The following is a 19,429-nucleotide window of genomic DNA, read 5'->3' on the forward strand; positions in this document are numbered from 1 at the left end:
AACCTTCTATGGGTTTAAACCTACAAGGTCCGGTTCTTACAAATATGACTTTATTATGCACCATACTGTCGTGCCCATTTCTTTGGTCAAATCCTACTGCTGTGGAGAAGTTTTATCTGTAAGATTCTAACCTAAGATATCTTCAAATCCGTTTGCTTTCAGAGACTTTGCCTAGCATAACTTTCTAGTATTAGCTTCAAAACTAAGGACATTTATATGTTCCCCACCCCATAAGGACCTTGTAGCTAAAATTAACATATTTACCACATATTTCTATTCCCATCTAAACTTGTACAATGACACATCAGTCCCCATTCGTCAGAAATACAATATTAAATTAAGAAACAAACCAATATGGTGAAATGTAAGCATCAGCAAACTCTACTGCAAGAGAGAAAAAAAATCCCAGACCTAACAAAAAAGTCAAGTCTCCAACTCCAAAAATGACATCAGGAGTATAAGAAACAATAAAAAAATCATTAATGGAAAAATTCAAAACCTGCAAAGCTAATATCATATACAATGTTCCCACAAAACATAAAGATAATCATAAGTCCTTTTTGCAACTATGTCAAGAACTTCAGAAACAATGCCCAACACTGAATTTAGTTGATATCAAAGGACACCACTCACTCTGATCCTGAGACTATTTCAAACACACTAGTTGATTTATTCAGCTCAAATTTCTCCTTGCTGTCCTCTCAATGATCTCACCCACCGAACAAAGCCGGGTCAGCATCCCCCCCCCATGATTACCACAAAACAAATACTAAAAGCCCTCTGCAGAAACAAAAACATAGTTTGATCAGGTTCAGGCCATATACCAGGTTGTATCCTTCATAGTACGAACCATTGCCCCACAGATTTCTTTGCAAACTTACCCTACCTCAGACTCACCTGTAGTTATATAGCTGAAGCTTGGATGACAACTGTTTCTGTCTCCCTCCACAAAAGTGGCCCAAACAGGGGCAGCTCATGCTATAGGACTGCTGGACTGCAGCCCTCCCCCCTATAAAAAACAAAAGAAAAATCTGTGAAACAAAAAAGCAAACAAAAAAAATCATGAGTCCCGACTCCTCTGTGCATGCGCGGACACATTGGGGAATTCTGACTGCAGCAGTCCGGATACAGACAAAGAGATACCCAGGAATCTGTGTGGTGACAACCGCATAGAACACAGGAGCTCCGGACTGTTTCAGCTGCAGGCAGAACCAATGAGGACTAAGGGGTGAGCTCTCATGGGGATTTCATTGCTGTACAGGCTTTGTTCATGAAATGGTCATATGTGGATTATACTGCTGGACAAAGGCTTCAGGTAGGTATAGAAATGGTCAATAGCTGGATTGTGGGCTTTGTTTGTGAAATGGTCATATGTGGATTATACTGCTCGACACATTTTTTACAGCAGGTAGGTGAAGGCTTCATGACATGGGTTATACTGCTAGACAAAGGCTTCGGGTAGGTGTGTGTGTGTGTGTGTGTGTGTGTGTGTGTGTGTGTGTGTGTGTGTGTGATGCCCCAGTTGCTATATACTGGTGGCTAGAGATACTCAGGCTTGAACCCTGTACCTTGGATGCAGGTGGCAAGGACCTGAATTTCCTATCCACCACCATTTCTAAAAAGATTTGCAGATTTTTGCCTCATATTTGTTTTGTTCCTCATAAAATCTGTGGTTTCTGTATCTACATTTTTCCTTGCAAAATCTTTAGTGCAGTGGTGCACTGGTAGCATTGCTGCCTGACAGCTACAGGTTCTCTGGTTTGATTCTTGGCTGGGGTGCCTTCTGTGTGGAGTCTGCATGTTCTCCCATCTTGCAAAGAGGTGTCTGAGTTTCACTCTGCTGAAAATTGTCTTTTGTTCCAAGTCAGACTAGTTTCCTGGTTAAATGTTTAAAAATAACAGGCATTTGAATTTCAGACTTCATATTCTTCAGAAAGTACATGGTAACACAAAACCGTTTATTCTAGCAGTTGTCTAAGTTTATAATATGGATATTTGAATTTTGTCCCTATTTTTGGGACTGTATTCCCTCATTATTGGCTTCGTCCAGGTATTTTGTGCTAAGGCTGAGAGCTATCTATGGTGAAAACTGAATTCTCTGAATGTTTGGGGGCTGTATTCCCCCCATTACTGGTTTTGTCCACATGTTTTTTGCTAAGAGGTTGAGAGCTATGGTGAGAACTGAATTCACTGAATATGCTTGGGGGCTGTATTCCCCCATTATTGGCTTTGTTCAGGTGTTTTGTGCCAAGAGGTTGACAGCTATGGTGAGAACTGAATTCACTAAATGGTAGCCATTTTAATTTGTCTTCCTCTCTTTCACAAAACAGCTGATTTGGCATAGTGGTATGTTTCTCTGACTGTTTTGCACAGGATCCCCTGGGTTAAAGACGTGGCAGTGAAATGTATTGTGGTAACACAGCACTTTATTCTAGCAACTTTCCAACATTATACAAGCAATGTTTAAAATGTGTCCCTGTATTTTGGGCTTTTGCCCCCCCCCCAATAAATTTTGGCTTTTTCCAGATTTTTTGTGCTGCAAAGTTCAGAGATACAACTGCGTGTCGAGTAGATTTTACAAGGAGCTGAGAGCTGCAGGGGAACAAAACTTTAATGCTGCATATTGTGCATCTGCTTGCATTGTTAATAGCACAACAGGTAGTGTATTTGCTTTTGATGCAGAAGGCTGCGGGTTCTACTCCCAGAGTAGATAGATGCATTGCTGACACTGTACTGTGTTGTAAAGGGGGTGGATGGTGCAGTCCTTTTTGGCGAAGATACCTAAAGTAGTAACTATGAACCTGTTATCGGTTTGCCATATAGTCCCTATTGCGATATTACTAGCTTATCATTTTGTTTAATGCATGCAACATAGGCAATTTATTCCTCAAGGGCAACAGGCACTTTATTTGTAGATGAATAAACAATGACATACAAAGTTGTTTGCTAGCAGCAACCTCTTCATTGTTACAGATTTCTTTAATGTGGAATTATTTAGATGACTTTTACTACTTCAGAGATTGTGCATATTTACTGATACTGGTGGACTGTAGAAGGATGAGTAGACTTTTATGGTGTCATTCGTGCATGCATTTTGTTTCATTGTTTACTGGAAAAATGTTCAAAACAATACATTTAAAATGCCCTCTAAAAACTGTACTGTATTGTACAAGGAATACAATTTAATACAATCAGGAAGGTGTATCAAAGAGCATGTGTATGTTTTGTGTTCAAGGGGCCTATGATTTGAAAACAGCCCAAAGTTAATCTTTATCTGCCACTGGCAAAATGTATTTTCTTTGAATGTGGGTTTCAATGCTGTTTCAATGCATGTGAGTTTCAAGGCCAGAGAAGTTTTAATGCTAGGTCTGTTTATATTTTGTGAGACTGCGTTGCTTTGTTTAGCAGATATCTATTGGGGTTTGTGCTGTAAAAATGCAAAATAAAACTTTCAAATGAAATCCAAATCATCGCAGAAGTAAAGCAGTATGCACATTACAGTGTTTATGGTAAATGGGGCAATATAACCAAGGAATGGGACATTGGAATGGTTGCAGGGGGGAGGCTCCAATCGACCATGATTTTGAGAGGGGAAGGGCAGCAAACTCAGACAGCCCCGGTTGAACTATACCTCTCAGCTGGCCATATTTTTTGCAGAATGAATAGATATTTGCTTCTTATTTTTGGTTTGTTCCTCATAAAATGTATGGTTTTCTGGAAAATCATTTAGGCATGAAGTCACTAAATGACAGACATTGAGTTTTACGCCATAACCTTCAGAAAAATGCGTGCTAAAGCAAGACCTGTTATTCTATCAACTGTGAAAATACGAAAGTAGGCAAAACAAACTGTAAAAACGAAACACCAAAGGAAGAAACCACGAAGTAGCACCAGTTAAAAACAAGTTTAATCCGATTAAGCGCTTTTCGTTTGTCAACATGTACAAACTTCTTCAGATGAACAACAGACCATGGACGAGTGGTTTAAATAATCAATCAGTTAATTATCAAATTAATCAATTATACCTCTTAAAGAAGTAAAAAACCTTTAAAGTACTTCAGAAACATTGTAAACACTGAGTACTTTTAAAGTTGGTATAAACTACCGTTAACTTCACATGAATCAAATATCAAAATTTTCTTCAAGTAACAAAAATTTCCTTTCAAACAACAAATAAAAATGCATAGCAGTTGAAAGGAACTAATTAAAGCAATAAAAACTGTTAAAGTAGTAAACTTAAAAAACTTATGACTTTATGCAAGACAGTACAACCTCTAAGTACATTTAGAACAACTAAGAAATGTTATCTAGTCAGACTCTTGAGCTTAAGGATGCTACTAATTGAGCATCCTTCATTCAAGCCTGGCACACTGTATGTGTTTAATCTAATCTGCCATTCCAACTCCAGTTCTTCTAACTTTAAAGGAGTTGGTCCACCTCTAGGGTTCTGAAACACTTGATCAATGATGAGAAATTTAAAAGTGTGATCAGGATGTAATAAAGTGTGTTTAGCTAGCGCATTCTCAAGCTTCTGTTTTCTAATCATGTAAATATGTTCGTAAATACGATCACGTAAACGCCTCTCAGTTTTGCCTACATAATAATCTGGACAAAACTGGCACTGAGCTAAATAGATCACCATTTTAGAGTTACAGTTCACTCTAACTGTCAAGGAATATTGGTGGTCAAGAATCTTAAATCTGTTGGATTCAATGGCATACTGGCAGTAACTACAGGCTTGACATTTATACATATCGGGAGTCCTAACTTGTCCTGTCAAATGGTGTTCCAAAAAGGCTTTAAGATTCTTAGCTTTCTTGTAAACTACCACAGGCTGATTGCCCAATTTCCGATAAACATTGTTGTCACTCTTAAATATAGCCCAATTTTTACATAGGACTTGAAAACAGTCCTTACTGAAATTAACCACTTTGCCTCACAGCAAGTTGAGATATCAAATGCCACTTTTATAACAACTTACCACTTTAACAGTAAGTAAGTGAACTGTAACTCTAAAATGGTGATCTATTTAGCTCAGTGCCAGTTTTGTCCAGCTTATTATGTAGGCAAAACTGAGAGGCGTTTACGTGATCGTATTTACGAACATATTTACATGATTAGAAAACAGAAGCTTGAGAATGCGCTAGCTAAACATACTTTATTACATCCTGATCACACTTTTAAATTTCTCATCATTGATCAAGTGTTTCAGAACCCTAGAGGTGGACCAACTCCTTTAAAGTTAGAAGAACTGGAGATGGAATGGCAGATTAGATTAAACACCTACAGTGTGCCAGGCTTGAATGAAGGATGCTCAATTAGTAGCATCCTTAAGCTCAAGAGTCTGACTAGATAAAATTTCTTAGTTGTTCGAAATGTACTTAGAGGTTGTAGTGTCTTGCATAAAGTCATACGTTTTTTAAGTTTACTACTTTAACAGTTTTTATTGCTTTAATTAGTTCCTTTCAACTGCTATGTATTTTTATTTGTTGTTTGAAAGGAAATTTTTGTTACTTGAAGAAAATTTTGATATTTGATTCATGTGAAGTTAACGGTAGTTTATACCAACTTTAAAAGTACTCAGTGTTTACAATGTTTCTGAATCTGAAGTACTTTAAAGGTTTTTTTACTTCTTTAAGAGGTATAATTGATTAATTTGATAATTAACTGATTGATTATTTAAACCACACGTCCATGGTCTGTTGTTCATCTGAAGAAATGTGTACATGTTGACAAACAAAAAGCACTTAATCGGATTAAACTTGTTTTTAACTGGTGCTACTTCATGGTTTCTTCCTTTGGTTTTTCGTTTTTACATTCTATCACCTGTCTTAAGTTTATACAAGAGCAATTTTTAGTAGTGTTTGTATGTTCCCCCAATACATTTGGGCATGTCCAGATTTCCTGCATTAACAGGTTGAGAGGTATGTGCAAATAAATTACTTTATAGAATTAGGCCCCGATTTTGGCTCAAAATGTTGATCTTCCCCTAATAATCCCTCCGCAAAATGGCAATTTTGGAAGAAAACATGGAGGGTTTACAATTAATAAATAACTGTAATAATCAGTTATAGATTACTTTTATTTCAGAAATGCATGTAGATTATTTTATTTTGTCAGCTGCTCAAGTTAGCAGTATTAATATTAAAAACCCTTCTTTGACAGGTTCCCAGCTGTATTGTGTGGCTATTTTATATTTTTGCAACACAGTTTTGGTCCATTTTTCATAAAATTGTGTTTTTTTGGCAAATTAGTGGCAAATCATTAAAGACTGAAGTTAGAAAATAATGAAAGACATTTGAGTTTCAGATTTCATACCTTTCAGAAAATCCATACCAATGCAAGAAGTGTAGAAGAAAAAAAAATATTGGCTGCATGACAGCTTACTTAATATCTAGATGAAAACAAAAAGGATGTGAGGCATGAAAAAATAAATTACTTTTTAAATACATTACTGAAATGCCAGTCAAAATCACGTATAAGAAAAACAAGCAGCACTTAACTCAAATCACTTCTTCTTGCACTCCAATTCTAATTATAATTTATATTCAGCTTTATTAAAGTACCAAGTAACATTCTGAAAGTAGCAATCTCTGTGATACCACCACTTGTAAAAATGTTTCTTATCTGAAAAAGACCTGCTGCCTGACAACAACTATCCACTTGTTTCATGGGGAAAACATGATCAAAGTAAGAAATGAAAAGCAGACAAGAAACAAGTTCAACATATATTGCTTAAAGGATTACTGCACAGGATATGGACCACACATGATAGATTGGCATTCTGTTTAGTTTGCAGGTAAAGCCTGTAATGAGCTTAACATAATGTAATCCTGTCCTTTATTACAAATACTGTCATAGGCATTTCAATACCCAATGCTTATACGTTATCTAGTTATGTAAGTATTCTCTACAAGGCAACAACAGAAAGGCTTTCAATGTTGGCAATACTGTTTATTAAAACTTACTTGCATCTTACAATATCAGACAAGCTTACCTGATTGTCATTAAAGCACTGCTACTTAAACACAGAGCAAAATGCACTTTCTGAATAATAATAAGCATAAATCAACAGTATAAAAATATGACAGAAACCAGAACATTCTGCAAAATCAATGACAGATGAAAAGCCACTGTAGCACTTGTGTTTACCTTGGATGGGGGGGGGGGGATAGTCTACACATTTACACTGCATAACTGCTCTTTGCCTTGCTTGGACACATCCAGAGTCACTACATGGGGGAGTGGGGTGCAACAAGTTTGTCACAATTTGAAATGTCTCTGGCTGACTGCGATGGCCCTGACACATTTGTCATACCTCACAACCTCAGAGCAAGAAATCTGGACAAAGCCATACATAGAAGTGGGACAAAGGCCCAAAAATAAGGACAATGTTTAAATATTGCTCTTCAGGGTCAATAGGGAACAACTAGAATTAGTGGATCCAGTACCTTGAATAATTTACAAGAGAGAACAGAGCCTGAAGAATATCCTTGAAAGGAATAGAAATATGAATAGGAAGGGCAATGGTATGGTGAAATGTGGATTCTGTTTACAATATAGGGACATTAAAGTTGGGAAAGAGGTAACAGTCCCACATTATGGTAAGATTTATTTGAACAGGAAATACACATGCAGCAGCAAAGCTGTGGTATACTTAGCATTATGTGCCTCATGTACCTGTTTCTATATAGGGAAAGCCATCAATACCTTAAGGGCACTAATATATCAGCACAACTATGACATTAGTAAAAAGGACAAGAAAATGTTTTAGCTATCCATATTGCTTTACATGAGGGACATAAATTTAATTTTAAGGTATAGACCAGGCTGCTGTGGGTGAGAGAGGGGGCCCACTTAATGATTTTTTAAAACAAAAATAATTGAGATGTGTTAGAAAAATATGTATTAATGTGTATATTAGTGCTTTTAAAAGCCCAAAAGGGTTAACACATTTATTCTATTTCATACTGCATAAATCCATATAAACTGCGAATGCTTTCTGACCTTGTATTTTGTCAGCACAGCTGAAATCTTGCTTATGCCTTTGGAAATTTATTGAGAAGCAGATGATTTTCTGCTGGGTTGGAAAAATAATGAATAGAACAATACCGTTTCTATAATGTTATTAAACTTAGACAATTAGCTCTGTTTGTGCTATGAGAACATACACAGCTGCAGGAAGGATAGAAAAGTAGAACAAAGGCTGCTTGAAGAATATGAACTATAATCTGTGTTTGCTTTGTGCTTGAATTAACAGAGTACCTTGAAATGTAACACAGCACTGTAGAAATAATTGTAACTAGCTAGTGGTCTCCAAGGCCATGTTATTTTTCAAAAAGTTTCTTACAATGTAATGTCATGTCAGCAGAAAATCATGAACAATATCTACTGTGAAAAACAATATTGTAGGCTTGTATTTGATTACGTCAGCTTTAGAAGGCAATGACTTGTAAAACAGTATAAGAATGGCTTCACTTCCAGTTACTAATCAGACAAACTCTGTATTTTTGCATGCATGTTTTTGTCTCCTTGCCGCAAGAATTAAAGTGCCTTAACCTGATCCTTACGTGTATTGGTCTTTGAAGTTTTTTCCTTTGACAGATTGGTCCTTTGGACCGGAAACCTTCACTTTGCCTCAGATCAGACAGGCCAGGTGGCTTGAAACTGTACGGGGAAGAAACCACATCGGTTCTTCTTATCTGAAAAGACCTCCGACTGAATTGTCGTACAAAAGAGGCCAGCCACTTTCTGATCTGCAACTGAAGGATGGGTTTACCTTGAACCAGGTGATCAATCACAGAGGCTCAGGTAAGGTGAATTTACCCTCTCTTTTTCTGTTTTAGATCAGGGACTTGATTAGCATTGTTTTGTCAGGAGATTTGTTTTGTACAGATCAGGGACAAAAAGATTGCTGTCATGTCATAGATCAGGGAAACAGAATAGGTAGGCAGTCATTCTGGAGAGACTATAAAAAATCCCGTGGTACCACGTAAAAGATAAGCAGGGTTACATAACATTCTAAAGGTTAGAAGAAAATGGGAAATAAGTGCACAAAAAGATCCCAAACTCTGCCGTTAACCGAAGACGCGAAATATATGCAATCACAATGTGCCGATAATGTTAAATACTACTCAAAATGGGTTACTAAGTATGAATTTGATGGTAAATTAGAAAAATCCTCACTTGTTAAACTTGTCAAACAGCTTAAAACTGATTCCAGAGGTCGGGTAAAAAAGCAACGTAAATTAGGAATTCCTCAGGCACACAGGTGGATTGAGGAAGCAAACTGTAGGGAACAAAAGAGCAATAACTCAAAAACAATGTTTTTAGATAAAGAGGATAATAACTTAGTAATAGCATCGGCCCCTCTGCCCCCTCCACTTCCCTTACCAGAATATGAAGCAAGTGAACACGCTGGTCCACCCCCACGATATCCTGCTATTCCTGCAAAAGCAAAGCCGTTTGATAGAGATTCCATCGAGACCAGGTCTCGAACACAGGCAGGAAACTCAAAAGGGGACATTGAGCTATATCAAATAGGTAGAAATTCACGATATGTGAGTGAAGAAGAAATATGCCCACTTATATAAGTACCTAATCCTCAGGCAGGACAAGAAGGACAGGACCCAGCCATCAATACCTTAAGGGCACTAATATATCAGCACAACTATGACATTAGTAAAAAGGACAAGAAAATGTTTTAGCTATCCATATTGCTTTACATGAGGGACAATAAATTTGGAATCACAGTGACAAATTGATACTAGGAGAGTGTATAGACCGTGGACACCGGAAGATATCCGGAAAGCCACTGAGGGAATTCCCTATCCAAAAGTTAATTTTAGAAAATTCTTAGAAGACTTGCAAGGCATGAGGCTAAGTTATAACCTAAACGGAGAAGTAGAAAAAGTAGTCAGACAAATCGTGGGACCAGATTGGCACATGATCAGTGGCAACTGGAATCCCCGTGACGCAGAACATAAACCCCTCCCACATAGCAGCGCAGAGCTAGACAACAGAGTGAAAGGTCTTACAGACCGAATCTCTGAGAAATGGAAGCCTAGGGCAGACTGGACTTGCATTAATCAATGCATCCAACAAGAAGTGAAACTGTTGACAGATATTATGCTAGATTATTAGAGTGTTTTGATAACCATTGTGGAATGCAGGTTCCTGAAGACCAGACACATGATTCCCCATATGAACAGCAGTTAAAGAATGCATTTTTAAAAGGCAGTATTGCACCCATAAGCAGTTTTATCACAAAGCACATGGTAGATCATCGTATAAGCAGATTACAATCATTGCTTGAATATGCTAGGCATGCCAAAAGGCATTTTAACAGCAAAAAGAAAAAGAAAGCCCAAGTATTTTCTGTAGAAGATGGAGCAGAAGTTTATGTAGTACAGTCCGGGAAAAAGGGCAAGAGAAATGCCCAGGGAAACAAACAATCTGATCAATGATCAGAGGACTTTGAGGGACGAAAGAAAAGGGGGGAGTGCTTTAAATGCAGTAAAAATGGACAATTGGCAAGGGATTGCAAGAAAAACAAGAAGGCAACTATGGAAGATGAGGGTGAGGACTGACTATATGGTAGTCAGGAATCACTAGAAGAGGATAGTGGAGAAAGGACAAATGAGAATGTGATAGAGGGAGTAGAAAACGTGACAGAAGAAATAGAGGAAGTGCAAGAAGTCACAGATAGTGAAGGAAATGAAATATTGGATTTGGCTTTATTGACCTTAGAGCTCTACTTAGCAGACACAAAACCAGAAGTTACACTCCTGGTAGAAGGGAGGGAAGTCACATTTTTGTGTGACTCGGGGGCCTCACGGACCCTGATACATCCCTCCAAACTGCCAGAGAACTCAGAATCACCTGATTACATATTAGTGAAAGCAGCTAATGGACAGCTGTATAGAGAGCCCCTCTCCCATAACATCGCGATAACTGATCCTGTTTCAGGATTGACCCAGAAAAGCAAAATTGTTGTTTCTGCAAAATGCCCAGTAAACCTCTTGGGCAGAGACCTTATGCAGCTATTTGGCATAGCAGTAGTTCCAACTATACAGGGTATGGAATCACAGTGACAAATTGATACTTTTGCAGTGCGATCGGAGGGTGAAACATTTTATTGGTACAGCCAGGACTTAGTTACGACTGGTTCAGGGGCGGTAACCGAAGAGCTGAAGCTGATGAATGTAGCTATAGGCAAGTTCCCCTCCCTTGACACTGATAAACAACATTTGTTGCACTGTACTCTGTATTACTGTAGCACACCAGGACCTGACAAGGAATATGAGCAAGAATTGTTTAGAAACTGTGCAAACAGGTTAGTATTACGTAATCTGTACTGGGACATAGAAGGGAACAGTGTAGCTACCTGTTCATTGCCCCAGGAATTCTTTGCACTTTACAAATCTAATCGATTACCACATGTTAGCTTGACTAAGGACAAGAATGCAAAATGGGCAGACCTAGGAGAAAAAGTCACGAGATGGGAAAAACAGACAGAGTTAGAACTGTCAGAACAGGGAGTACAAAAGCAGAAGTTAAATTGGATAACGCAGACACACCCAGCTGTACACTTGCAGTCTAGCGAGTTCAGCTGATTAGCACTCTTATTAAAAGAGGAAGACGATTCCTTACAAAGCATACTAGAAACTCTCTGGTCAACGGGCAAATCAGATGTAGGACTTATTCGTACAGCAGGACCAGTTACTATCATGCCAAAGTCAGCATTTAGACCACAGAAGAGACAATATCCCTTAAGAAAAGATGCAGAGGTAAAAATCAAACCTATTATAGCAGCTTTACTTAAGGAAGGAGTACTGGTGGAATCTCCTGATTCACCATGTAACACACCCTTATTTCCTGTTAGGAAAGCAAATGGAGAATGGCGTATGGTCCAAGATTTACAAGCTGTAAATGACGCAGTAATATCAAGCGCACCTACGGTGCCAGATCCACATACCCTGTTGAATGATTTAAAACCTCAACAGAAATATTTTTCTGTGGTAGATATCAGCAATGCGTTCTTTTCGATACCAATACACTCTGACAGCCAACATTGGTTTGCGTTCACATTTCAGGGGAAAAGGTACATCTATACGTGACTACCACAGGGATATTGTGAAAGTCCAACAATATTCTCACAAGAGATGGCAAGCAACTTGGCAGGATTTACCCCACTGAGAGGCAGTCAGATTTTACTTTATGTTGATGACATCCTGCTGGCAGCCCCCACCCAGCAAGATTGCAAAGAAGATACCATAGCGTTATTACAATTTTTAGCCACTCAAGGACATAAAGTAAACAAAAACAAATTGCAGCTTTGGAGAAAGCAAGTTAAATACCTAGGATATGTAATATCTAAAGAGGGTAGAACATTAGATGAGGACAGAAAAATAGCGATTTTGCAAGCACCAAAACCCGCTACCAAGAAGGAAATGATGTCCTTCCTTGGTACGACCAATTTTTGTCGGAGCTGGATTCCAAACTATGCTTTGGAATCTGCACCTCTGACTAACTTAATATACAAGAAGCCTATGGCAGCACAAGATTTGTTACAATGAACACCAGAAGCAGAATCTGCTTTCTGCAAATTGAAACAGTTGATAGCATCCTTATTAGTTTTAGGATTACCAAACTATCATAAACGATTTTTCCAAACAGTAGATTGTAAGCAAGGTTATATGACATCAGTGTTAACACAACAGCATGGGGACAAGCAATGCCCCATTGCTTACTATTCATCACAACTGGACCCAGTGACGCAGTCTTTACCCCACTGTGTACAAGCAGTAGTCGCAGCTGCAATGGCAGTACAGGCTTCGGCCTCAGTAGTGTTGTTCCGCCCTCTCACATTGAGAGTGCCTCATGCAGTCGCAATTATTTTACTGCAAGAAAAAGTAGCATATATTTCTCCTGCTAGGCATCTTTCCTGTATGACTATATTGTTGAGACAACCTTATATGACAATTGAATGATGCACGACTTTGAATCCGTCTACCTTGCTTCCAACTCCTGCAGATGGCACACCACACAGCTGTCTGCAGGAGATTGAGCAAAAGACACTGCCTAGAAAAGATCTTACGGATGTTCCCTTGGATGATGCCGAGGTGACATACTACGTGGACGGCTCATGCAAAAAGGGTCCCACAGGACAGAACCTAGTAGGATATGCAGTCGTTTCTGATACTGAGATTATAGAAGCAAAATCTTTACCACACAATTTATCTGCAGAGGCAGCAGAACTGATTGCCTTGACACAGGCATGTACCTTAGCAAAGGGTAAATGTGTGAATATTTTTACTGACAGCCAGTACGCTTTTTCTAATGTACATGTTTTTGCACAACAGTGGAAAAATCGAGGAATGATAACATCTACTGGCAAACCAATCGATCATGCACAGTTTATTTTAGATCTTTTAGAATCTATTCAGTTACCTCAGAAAGTAGCTATTTGTAAATGCATAGCTCATACCAAGCAACAGGATAGAATTTCAAAAGGTAATGCGAGAGCTGATACAGCTGCAAAGCAGGTAGCTTCAGCTTCAGAAGTATTTTTTTTGAATGAGGAATTATAACCTTCTGAGATTTTAGACTTAGAAATGTTAAAAACAATGCAGACACTTACTATGTAAGTTGAGAAACAGAGATGGATAAAACAAGGAGCAATTCTTGAGAAAGGGCTGTACATCTCCAAAGAGGGAAAACCGATAATGCCATCTAACTTGTTTAGATATGCAGCTTTGTTGAGCCATGGGCAATGCCACGTCTCAACAGGGGGGATGGTACAGTTAGTGAACCGGGTGTTCACAACATATGGATTCATAAACTACACTAAAAATTTTTGTTCGTCATGTCACGTTTGTAATAAACATCATGCACAAGGGCCGTTAAAGCCCAAGCAAGGGAGTTTCCCTACACCACCATGTCCATTCCATACTATCTGTATGGATTTCATAGAACTGAATAAATGCGAAAATAAGAAGTATTGTCTTGTCATTGTAGATATGTTTTCCAAATGGGTGGAAGCTTTTCTGACCAAAAATCCAGATGCAGCTACTGTTGCGAAAACCCTTGTTATAGAAATCATTCCCAGATTTGGCATACCGGAAAGGATCTACAGTGACAATGGTACACATTTTGTAAACCAAACCATACAACAGCTGAGCAGGTATTTTGGAATTTCTTTGAAAAATCATTGTGTGTATCACCCTCAATCTGCAGGATCGGTAGAGAGACACAATCGAACATTGAAGAATAAGTTAATGAAGCTTATAGAGGAAATACATAGAAATTGGGTGTACTGTCTGCCCCTGGCACTGTTGAGCATGAGAACTGTTCCGAATGCAAAGGGATTTACTCCTTTTGAGAAGTTATTTGGACGAGCATATTATATACCTCAGTGGAAACCTCTCATGCCAGCAGACCAGGAAGCCGACTGTACACTTGCAGAGTATATGCAGAAGTTATTGAATTCTAAACATTTGCTGCAGTTGAATTCTGTTTCAGATAAAGAGCAAACCAGACCATCAGAAGCAGTAGTAGTCCCAGGCACATGGGTCTGGGTGAAGGTCATCAAAACGAAGAACTGGATGACACCAAAGTGGGAAGGCCCATTCCAAGTGCTACTGTCAACACCCACCACAGTCAAGATTGCGGAGCGATCATCTTGGATTCACCTGACACACTGCAAACTGGTGAAAAACTTTGAACTGGATAAAAATATTGTTACTGTTACACAACAAGAATAAAAATGACAAAATCCAGAGCAAACAGGAATGCAGAACAACCACAAAAGTATTGCATGATCATCCTGTTAACTATACTGGTGACACTAATCTTTTTGTTGTGGTCTTTCCTTTTTCCAGCCACACAAGCTGAACTGAATAAACGCAATGTGTTACTCATAGACTGGCACCCAAACTTTAACACTTACCAAGCAATTAAATATGTGTATGCTGAGACTTTTAATGTTTCAAATTGCTGGATCTGTACAGCTTTACCGACAGCATACGGGGGAATACTAATGACTATTGTCCCCCTAGGGGTCATTGAGACCTGGGAAACCTTGATTTATGACACCACAGCTGTTAAATCACAAGATAAAATAGCATTGCACTTTTCTGTTCCACAAAAGGGAAATGTGTGTTTTTACAAAAATGATACTGTTCAGGTGGGTTGGAGCAATTGCAATGTGACAGTTTCTTACAACTGTTACACTAAAGCAAATAATGCAGGTTCTTATTGTAATACAAACTATGATTTGTTTCTTGAATTGATGCATAAAACAATTAATGAAGAACAACATGATGTTCTTTTTAAGCAACTGTCTATAATTGATAGGAAAATGTTTCATGCAGGGCAAGTATATATTAATAGCAAGGTTACTACTAAGCTAGAGGATTGTTATTTTGTGTGTGGGAAAAAGGCTTGCAAATGGTTACCTGAGAATTGGTCCGGCAGTTGTTTTTTGGGTTACCTGGTTCCGGCCATACGACACACTGCAGTTTTGCCTCGAGGTAAAATTCGAAATGCCAGAGAGGTCAACAAGAAACCTGTCAAGAAACCTGAGAATCCAGTGGGACAAATCGAGGCGGGCTGGAGAAACCATCATTCCATGGGTGATAAACTGACACATATGGACTTGAGTGATACTGTTATATCGTGGGCAGGCATATTACCAGCATATGGAGCAGTGAAATCAATTTGGGAGCTGAGAAAACTGTCTAAACTCCTCGAAGTAATGAGCAATGCAACTTTTTCCGCTCTCGAATTAGTAACTGATGAACTGAATGCTATGAGAACTGTGGTGCTTCAAAACCGCATGGCTCTTTACTTCACCCTAGCGGCGAGAGGTGGTACATGCGCTTTAATCCAAGAAGAGTGCTGTTCGTAAATTCCTGACAACCAGCACAAGATAGACAACCATCTTGAGGTGATTCAGCAAGTGTCGGCCATGACCAAACCAGGCCCAAACCCACTGATGGACTTTTTCCAGAAATGGTTTGGGGGGTGGGGTACCATCCTAATGAACATCTTGATTGCCATTTGTTTAGGTATGCTCCTGTTGGGAGTATGTGCTTCTTGTGGCATCTCCTGCATGAAAAGATTGATCAAAGATTTTATAGACATGTCGGTTTCTGAAACCTTATATCAAAGTACTGAGTCTGAAGAACTGTTAAAGACTGAAATGCTTTCATAAGTTAAACTGAATGACTCTCTTAACTGCAAATCCTGAATGGAAGAGGTTAGGAGAAGAAACAAACTGTTTATACTTATGAAAGTAGAATAAAAGTATTAATAGGGGGGGTGTTAGAAAAATATGTATTAATGTGTATATTAGTGCTTTTAAAAGCCCAAAAGGGTTAACACATTTATTCTATTTCATACTGCATAAATCCATATAAACTGCAGATGCTTTCTGACCATGCTTTCTGACCTTGTATTTTGTGAAATCTTGCTTATGCCTTTGGAAATTTACTGAGAAGCAGATGATTTTTCTGCTGGGTTAGGAAAATAATGAATAGAACAATACCATTTCTATAATGTTATTAAACTTAGACAATTAGCTCTGTTTGTGCTATGAGAACATACACAGCTGCAGGAAGGATAGATAAGTAGAACAAAGACTGCTTGAAGAATATGAACTATAATCTGTGTTTGCTTTGTGCTTGAATTAACAGAGTACCTTGAAATGTAACACAGCACTGTAGAAATAATTGTAACTAGCTAGTGGTCTCCAAGGCCATGTTATTTTTCAAAAAGTTTCTTACAATGTAATATCATGTCAGCAGAAAATCATGAACAATATCTACTGTGAAAAACAATATTGTAGGCTTGTATTTGATTACGTCAGCTTTAGAAGGCAATGACTTGTAAAACAGTATAAGAATGGCTTCACTTCCTGTTACTATTCAGACAAACTCTGTATTTTTGCATGCATATTTTTGTCTCCTTGCCGCAAGAATTAAAGTGCCTTAACCTGAACCTTACGTGTATTGGTCTTTGAAGTTTTTTTACTTTGGCAAGATGGCAACTGAAAACCAATGCTTCAGAGCCCCCCGGGTTAAATAGTGCCATCTCAATTAGTTCAATTTTAAGGTTAAAAATCACAATATTTTATGTAAATGTTTGGTGGGCATTCGAAAGACATGCATAAATGGGCGTGCCTTCGCTGAAGGTTGAACGTCGAGCTGGCACCTCAGCATTCATGAAAATCTACTGCCAATCATTAGCTGACCGGAGTTTCGCTGTGGCAACCCCTAACTAGGAAAAGCCAAATGACAACAACATTGCTCTTTCTGAAACCCTTATACTCTAGTTTTACATCCTTTATTTAAACCTTATCTGTATTCTAATTTTATTATTTTATAATGCATTATTATATCTGTGTGCTTGCATATTGCACATGATGGTAGTAAATTATTGTATTTATGTAGATGTGTGATGTTAAAAAATAGGCTTTGGTTCCTGAGCAAAAAGAGAAGCTTCATCATGTACAAAAAGATCAACATATGCAGCATATTAATTAGTAGGAATAAGGTTTTAATGTAAGAATTCTGCTTTAATATTAAATGAAAGGAAATGATGTCATCATTTATGGGGATTTATAACAGGTGGGGTCTGATTATCATGTATTCTGATGAAGTTTCTACTATGAGATGAACGCACTTAATTAAAGTACTGTGGTGTGGATTACTGACTCCTATTCTTCATTTGTACTTGGTTTTGTGGACTGTGACTGGAAGGGTCTTTAAGTCTATATGTGCAAGTGTGTCTCTATTGTCTGTATACAAAAATGTCCCAACTGGCATAATATTTACAGATTTTTACTTGTGTTTCTAAAACTGGTATGTTTATCACTGTCATCAGTATACGATGTATACCTATGCCATCCAGTTTTCACAGGGGTCATCATGTCAGCAGGACATGGTAAGCAGATGCTGGATATCTTCAACATTGCAGAGAATGAAAGACAACCCCTGGGATTCATTAACAGCCCCAGCACAAACTGTGCTTGTGCCCCATGGGTGAATCATTTTGTGTATAGGTGGTGCCAATCAGTCTATGTGTGACTGTGTATTGCAGTCACTGGCCCATGACATCAATGCCGTAAGTGGGCATAATAGCACTCCCCAGCACCTTTGCAGGCAAGTCACAATTACTGCCAGTTGTGCAATAGTGAAAGTATGACAGATAGCAGCTGATGGCCACAGGGAGTGGCCTTGCAGGGACTACTGCACTGACTAGTAGCCCAGCATAACGCATATGAGATAATCCAGGTACTACTAACATTGGGTAAGATGATGATTCAGGTTGTAGACTGCTATAGGTCCCCAACCATGTCCCAAGACTCTCACTCCACATTCCTAAGCACCCTGGAAACTATTAAGATCCAACCCAACACTCTCATACTAGGCGACTTCAACTACCCCTCCATCAGCTGGGAAAACTACTCATGCACCAATGCACTGGCCCAACACTTCCTGGAATTCATCATTTCCAATGCCCTGGACCAGCTCATTCTTACTCCCACTAGAGGAAGCAACATCCATGACCTAGTTATTACTAACACGGTCAACTGTTGCTCTGCACCAATAGTCATGTCCTCCCTAGTTAGATCTGACCACAAACTAATTACCATGGAAATCCACATCTCACCCACACCCCCTGCAAAGGTATCCACCATGAAAAACTTCTCCAAAGCTGACTTTGGACTCCTAAAAACAGAGGTGCTAACGTCACAGCACCCATGCCAATGGAAAATAGATCCATGACTACCGAATCATACACCAATGCACTGTATGAACACGTACATAAATGCATGGAACTAGCCATACTCAACAGAACCAAGATACTCTCCTCCAAAAAAAGGAAGTCAGTCTGGTGGTCACTTGCCATTAATAAACTCTACAACAGAAGGAAGAAACTTTTGCAAAAAAAGGTGAAGTTCCAAGACTGGAAAGATTATCTTATTAGCCTCAACAAAATGTTGAGATCCCTCATCAAAACCTCCAAAGCCAACTATGAAGGCAGAATTGTGGCAGACACTAAAAACAACCACAAAGCCTTCTATAGTTATATCAAGGATCACCATAGCAATACCCAGATTTGATGTAAGTTACTGCACAATGGTGCCTCCTATACTGAGATAACAGATATTGCCAACATAGTGGCCAACAGATTCAGTGCCAAAATTACCCCTCTCCCCCCTAAAAGACCAATCTCAATACCGGAAGAGTGCCAGGCACACAACATTACTGCAGCACAGGTTAAAGCTGCATTGTCTAAGGCCAAGAATACAGCTTCCATGGGACTGGAATATATCCCTGGCTGTGTTCTACATGAATTACAAAATGAACTGGCACCACATCTGTGTGCTCTGTTCACTCACAGCCTCACCTCAGGCTTTTTC

The sequence above is a fragment of the Protopterus annectens genome, chromosome 5.part0, assembly GCF_019279795.1.
Source record: "Protopterus annectens isolate FY-2018-M chromosome 5.part0, PAN1.0, whole genome shotgun sequence".
Taxonomy (NCBI): domain Eukaryota; kingdom Metazoa; phylum Chordata; order Ceratodontiformes; family Protopteridae; genus Protopterus; species Protopterus annectens.